This window comes from Oryctolagus cuniculus, chromosome 17, assembly GCF_051225735.1.
Source record: "Oryctolagus cuniculus isolate XC-2025 breed Fujian yellow rabbit chromosome 17, ASM5122573v1, whole genome shotgun sequence".
Lineage (NCBI taxonomy): Eukaryota > Metazoa > Chordata > Mammalia > Lagomorpha > Leporidae > Oryctolagus > Oryctolagus cuniculus.
Window position 1 is genome coordinate 32143784 of NC_142883.1, and position 7544 is coordinate 32151327.

Here is a 7544-nt window from a genome sequence, read left to right on the forward strand (position 1 = left end):
CCTGACCCTCCTCCCGGCCCACCCTCACACACCTCTCTACCAGATGCCTGCTCCAGGACTCTTCTCCTGGCCTGGCCCCAGAAGTCCCTCAAAGGCAAAGATATGTCCCGTGTCCATGGTGCCAGCCAGTTGGCCTGGCACACAGTAGGGGTAGAGCAGTGGGTGACCAATGAATGAAGCATTATAAACCAATGCCTGGTGAGGAGACAGCATATGTGAAAAAGAGAAGGGTAAAAATAAATACCACTCACAAAATAACTCGCTCTAAAGATGGCTGAAGATCCAGACTTGCCTGGAGGAGACTGTGTGCTAGTGGAAAAATGTACAAAAGGGAATGAGGAACGAAGTCATCCTCTTTTTTTAAATACCAGCTTTCACCGCAATTTAAGGGCTGCACAAACCTCCCCAGGATGCCCATGAATCATAGGAAGAGAACCCAGGAGTCCTGGGTCCCAGCCACTCTGACAGACTTTGGCAAACATTCTCCGGCCCCATGGAAGGCAGGCGGGTATAGCAGTCACACCCATGTCCACCTGTACTCTCTGTCTGTCTCTCACACACATACACACACACACACACACACACACAGCCACACTACACCAACAAACCGATCTCTCCACATTGACTCAGCACCTCCTGCCCCTTAGAATACCAAGAAAGAAGATATAGAAGATACAAAACACTCCAGGACACTAACGGTATGAAACGGACAGCCAAGCTGTTGAACTGGGGTTGTGGGAAGCAGGGCTGGGGAAATGAACACGTGTATTGCCGTAATAACACCAGCTACCATTTTCTGGTTACGTGCCAAGGACCTAGGGAGGCACTGGTCGTTTAAAGAAGTATATTCATTCATGCAGCAAGTGCTCGTGTGCCAGGCACTGTTCTAGGTGAAGAGGATAACACAAGACAGACCAAGCCCCTGCCACTATGAAACTTCTCTGCTAGTCCCCAAAATTTGCAAAACCCAATATCAAAAATATGTTTGGGGCTAGCAACAAGATATGAAACAAATTGCAGGAAGTTCAGGCTGACACAGAGTTTCTCAGTGAATGGGGAGACTCAGAACATAGTCTTCCTCTAAAGGAAAAGGACTGAGGGACTTAGCAAAACCTGTCGGGCACAGAGGAAGGAGAGGCTGTGTGCTTCCCAAAAGAAACGAGTCAGGAGAGCCCTCCTGTAGCCCAGTGCCTGGGTTCAAGTCTCTGATCTCCCGATTACAGATTCCTGCTAACGTGCACCCTGAGAGGCACTGGTGATGGCCCAGATGGTTGGATTCCTGCCACCCACATAGGAGACCTGGATTAAGTTCCTGGCTTGCAGTTTCAGCCTGGCCCAGCCCCCCGCTGTTGCAGCCATTTGAGGAATGAATCAGCAGGTGGAAGATTCTCTCTCTCTCTCTCTCTCTCTCTCTCTCTCTCTCTCTCTCGTCTCTGCTTCTCAGCTGAAGAAATACCCAATAAAATTAATGTTGAAGTTATAAAAAGAGGCCTCCAGAAGTTTAGGGCACTGACCTTACATCCTCCAATTCACAGACCAGGGATGTCACTGCCAATAAAACTCACCCTCCCTTCACATCCCGTAGCCCACCAACCTGGAAGCCAGAAGAGTGCGTAGGAACCCAAATCAGGCACCATCTGCTGTGCCACCAGAACTGGTCACCTCGCTGGGTTAGTATGGGATGAGGAGCCCAATATAAAGCTGCCCAAGTATCGGGATTTCATCTTGCCCTAATTGCTGTGGCCCTCATACTCACCCCCGCTTAGTCTCTGTCCTCTCCAGTTCATCATCCCTCTCAAGGCTTCAGACAGATTGTGGAAATGGACAGCATTGGGCACTGTCTACCCCTTACCGCCGTTGATCTCTCAGCACCCTGAAAAGTGAGTGTGGTTTAGGAAACACACAAGGCCCTGCTCCGGGAAAGTCACTGACTTGAGATTTAGCCCCAAGTCTCCATGCACTTAAGCACTGGGCTATGCTGGCTCCCTGGGCTCCTGAGCGCACGGCCTTTCTCATGTCCCATCTCAGCCCCAGAACCGCCACAGCCCCAGCTGCCCTAGGTACAAGCTCTCTCACAGTTGCCCTGCATCTGCCATACCTCTTTCCCTTTCTCTCCTTTTCCCATGGGTCTTCCCCACCCTAAGTCCCTTTCTTGCAGCCATTTGTCTACAATTTCAGGTTGGTCTCATTTCCGATCTCTTCTGCATACCTTTCTCCAGCCTCTCCGTGCCTCAATGATCTCCATCTCTTCTGAAATGTCAAATGTCAACATCGCTGTGGTTAGCATCTACCTGGTCTCAACTCTGCAAGTATCTCTTGAGCCCCTGCCGTGTGCCAAGCACAGTTCTGGTGTCACTCTCATTACCCAAACAAAGGGAAGTTTGCTGGGCGTTTTCATTTTTTAAATTTTTCTTTATGTACCTATTTATTGTGCAAAGGCCTCTCCTCCTACCGCTTTGACACCACATCATCTGACCTTTCTGCAGTCCCACCAGCTTTCTCGTAGCCGAATGGGGCTCTTCACGGATTTCAACAGACAGTGCTTGGGGCTTTCCTGCCCTCCGCCCCTTTAACAGATTGTTGTTGGTTTCACTTGTGAGATGCCAGTGAGTTTGTGGAGGGAAAAAAAAAAAGAGAGAACAGGATTCTCCCAATGACATCAGTGCATACAGCAAGGAGTCCACTTCTCCTTCCTGCGGACACAGCTCTGCCAGCTGCTGTGTGCCCCTCCCTCGCGCAGGCGGCCCCTCTGGTCCATCCTTCCCAGCGGGGCGGTAATTTTTGGTTCAAGCCAAAAGGCTTTGTTTAAATGTGACACTTATGTGGTAATAGAGCGTATTGCAGGGGTGGTTTTTTCTGAGGGTCAACGTTGAATTTACTCTCAAAATAAACAGCGCTATCCTCTTCCATCTTCTCAGAGTTGTGGGTGGGATGGAAAAAGGCAGAGGAGACTAGAGACTGTGGAGGAAGGAAGAGAGACAGAGAGGAGAGTAGGAGGGATCTTGGAGAAGGAGGACAAGCCGAGACACAGCACCTGTCTTCCCGAAGAGCTTCACAAATGTGTGCCAAGTTGCTCATGTGATCTCCTTTAATTTTCATAAAGAGCCCCCTGAAGTAGAAATGATCATTCCATTTCACACATGAGGATGCTAAAGAGCAGAGGTGGAATAACCTGCCCCAAAGTGCACAGCTAGGAAGTTCATTGAGCTGAGATGGGGATGAAAGTCTCTGACTCTGCTGGCCCTGTCTACTGCGCCTTCGGGTTGGCGACGGAGGACTGTCACAGAGTGGAGGGAGAAGCAGAAGACCATACGTCTCAAACCAAGCAGGTGCACGGAGCTTCACACACATTGTCACTATCCTTAGGGAGTCTGTCCAGCATATGTGAAATAAGGGGTTGCCCTATGGGAGGAGAAGGCTGAGGTGGGAGGCAGCCAGGCCAGGGGAAATGTGCCATTTCAGAAAGCCTCAATCCCTGGGGGAAGCGAGAGGAGACAGGTCACCCTCCAGCAGTGAGCTTAGAACTCAAGGGATGCCACAGGGAGAGACCCAGAGCAGCCGCGGGCCTTGTATGCTGGGCAGATGCAAAAGGTGGTCACTGGAGCCCTCTGGCTCTGGGTCCTCAGAGCTACCACCCAGTTGTCTGAAGCAGTAGGATTGGCCCTTAACACAGGGATCTGCAGATTTTCCTGCACCCCTTTAAGAAATTCTTAGAATGGTTTATGTTTCTTTTCCAAGAACCTATCTCAAAGCCATTTGTCTGCCAGAAGTGCTCTCTAGGAATTCTTTCCTGTCACTATCCTCTCATTCAGCTATTTTATGGTGTAAGCACCACTGTCTCGTAACAGATTGAATGAGGCAAAACTGGAAGTCTGTGCCATCTACTGAATCTATCTCCAGGAAACTAAGAATGACGGAGACAGGGAGACTCCAGACAAAATTAGACAATGCAGACATTGGGCTTCCTTGACTGGAATTTTCTAACAACTTAAAAACCAGTTCTTTGTCACTTTTAGCCACTGACATAACTTGGGGCTTGCTGATCTATTATTCATGTCCTTGTTCATCCATGGAGGTAATGAAATAAGAAATAAATATCAATTCCCAAGAAGAATAATGAGTGATGATTTGCTATTTGAGCAACCAAGCAACCATGACGCACAGCCCAAGGAGTCAAAAGTCAACTTTCATTAAAGCACCACTCCCCATGTTAATGTGACAGAACAGAATAACTCTCAGGGAGACACTGTGGTGCAGGATGAAAATAGCATTCATTTGCAAAATGAGGAACACACCAAAACGCAAGTTCTGGTTCTTTCACCTAAATTACACATGAAGCACGCAAACTTCCTCTTCCAACATTTTGAGATGGTTTAATATGCACTCAGACTGGCCAGGGCCCGGAGATTCTAATACTGTCCCAAAGGTGAAGCCCAGAAAAACGAGGACCGATTGCCAGGGAGAAATTCAGCCCTGCTGGGATGCTGATCAGTTGGGCATGATTATGCCTTGGAACTTCTCCTGGGAGGCAGGACCGACACCAAGAGGCAGCTGTGGATCCCAGCTGGCTTCGTGCAAGAGCTAATTGGCTGCTCACCTACAGTGGCTGGTTGGTCAGATTTGGGGGATGAATGTAGTGAACGTTTGTTGTTTTTGCCTTTCGAGCATTCATTCGTACCCTCTTCTGGTAACAGTTCCCTGAATTTCCTTTGGGAAACCTCCCGTCCCTATTCTCAGTCCATGCCAAAATAACCAAGCATGGTAACTTACGTGCATGATGTTCTTACCATGTGCCAGGCACCGGTGTAAGTATTTTATGTACTTGAGCTCATTGAATCCTTATACCCACTCTGTGATATAGGTACAATTATTACCTCCATTTGAGAGAGATGTCCCAGTTAAGAGAGAAATAAATATGCCATTGACTCCTAAGTGGCAGAATCAGGATTTATAAATCCAAGCAGTCTGCACCCAGAGCCCATGGTCCCAACCACTTGTAGTTTTAGCAGGACTGACTTCTACCCTCACTCCATGGATAGGCCCATGAACTAGGTCTGGCCAGTGTGAGAGTCATATATTTCCCCCTTGCTATGGTTTGAGTGCTCCCCAAAAATTCACATGTGGAAGCCTTGGTTCCCAAGGTAGCAGTGTTAGGAGGCAGTATAGACCCTTTGGGGACAGGGCAGTGGGAGAGCCTTAGGTTAATTGGGTATATGCCAGGCGGCGCCATAGTGCAGTAGGTTAATCCTCCACCTGTGGCGCTGGCATCCCATATGGGTGCCAGTTCTAGCCCCGGCTGCTCCTCTTCTGATCCAGCTCTCTGCTATGGCCTGGGAAAGCAGAAGAAGATGGTCCAAGTGCTTGGGCCCCTGCACCCGTATGGGAGACCAGGAGGAAGCACCTGGCTCCTGGTTTCAGATCAGTGCAGCTCCGGCCATTGTGGCCATTGGGGAGTGAACCAATGGAAGGAAGACCTTTCTCTCTGTCTCTCCCTCTCACTGTCTGTAATTCTACCTCTCAAATAAATAAATAAAATCTTTGAAAAAAAATGGGTACATGCCTTCAAAAGGAATTAATTTATTTTTTAAAAGATTTATTTATTTATTTGAAAGTCAGAGTTGCCTACAGAGAGAAGGAGAGGCAGAGAGAGAGAGAGAGAGAGACAGGTTTTCCATCCACTCGTTCACTCCCCAGATGGCCTCAATGGCCAGAGCTGTGCCAATCTGAAGCCAGGAGCCAGGAGCTTCTTCCGGGTCTCCCATGTGGGTGCAGGGGCCCAAGGACTTGGGCCATCCTCCACTGCTTTCCCAGGCCATAGCAGAGAGCTGGATCAGAAGTGGAGCATCCAGGACTCAAACCAGCACCCATATGGGATGTCAGCACTGCAGGTGGCAGCTTTACTCGCTACCCACAGCGCTGGCCTTGGAATTAATGTATTTCTTGTGGGATCCTGATCAGTTCTCATAAGACATTTGTTACAAAGGCCCCACCAGATCTCTGTTTCCTGCACATTTGCTCTCACCATGAACATCTTCCATAATGTGATGAGGCATCCTTAGTCATATATGGCTGGAAACAGCTCTTGCTACCCTATACAGAAACTAAATCTCTGGAACAGTATCAAGTGGCTCAGAAGATCACCAGCAAATCTGGAGAACCAATCTGTAAAATGAATGGGCAGCAGCTTGAGAAAGTCAGGCAGTCATAGCACAGCCAAGGTGACAGCTCCGATGAGTGGATGAGGGTGTCAGTGCTGCCATACTCGGTACCAGATGCTGGCTGCTGCAGGGCCACTGGAATCCTGCGCCTTTCCTCCTTCTCCACATCACTGGCTCCAGATTCCTCGACCCAAGCAAGACTATGCAGCTGGCTGAGTTCAGGGCACATGTTGCGACCCATCTGTCAGAGGACAAACAGGGAGGATCTGCCTTTCCAGCTTGCTTTTAGGGAGGCAAACCCTGCCTCCTCTGAGACTCCTACCACACAGATGCCCCAAACATCTCGCTGTCAGATGGGCCTCAAGCTGGATGGAGGTTTGGGCCAGAGCACCTATCATAGCTTCTCCATGTGGCTTAGAATTCTTGTGGCAGGTGGCTGGGCTCTGAGAGGGGGCATTATCTCAAGAACAAGCATTCCAGGAGGCCCAGTGAAAGATGCAAGGCTTCTTATTTTCTCATCTTGGAAACAACACAGTGTTGCTTCTACCATATTCTATTGGGCAAAAATAAAATGAGTCAGAGGGCTAGAGTAGATTCATAGAGGGGAGACCACAAAAATGCATGCATGCCAGAAGGTGTGGTTCACTGGGGACCATTTTGGAGACTAACTTCCACAAAGAGTCCATATTAGAGGCAAACCTGACCTTGAAGGAGGGGTCAAAGAAGATTTCTAAGAAAGTGCCGTTGATTTGAGATATGACAAGTGAGTAGACTTAACAAAGTAAATACAATAAGAGGTATGTTCCAACCACAGGGAACAGCATGTGAAAAGGCCTTGTGGCAGTAATAAGCATGGAACAGTCAAGAGCATAAAGAAATGTGACTGATAGAAGGATGTGGGTCAGGCTACACCGGGAGAGGTTGGATAGGGCTCAGTTCTGGAAATCCTACTATAGGTTGTTTTCCTCTTCATCTTAAGAGCAATGGGGATATTTTAAAGTGGACCTTAGAAAATATCTGAAGATTAAATGAGTAAATGAATGACTTCAATCATTCTACTAATATCTTTTGAGCATTGATCATGCACCAGGAATAATAAACACTATGAATAAAGTCAACGTGTTAGAAGTGGCTAGAGGCCGAGGATGAAAAGGCACTAGGCATGGAAGTTCTGAGAAAAAAGCATTCCCAGTAGAGGAACACAGTGGGCGCAAAGGCACTGTGGTGGAAATGAACTTGGTGAGCTCTAAGAACAGAAAAAAGGCCAGTCTGCCCGGGGCACTGCTGTCCTTGTAGGGAAGAATTTCTATAAATGGCAGGGACACCCGCAATGCTTTCGTATCAGGACAGCACATCACCAGGGCTGCGGCTTTGGTGACTCTGGAA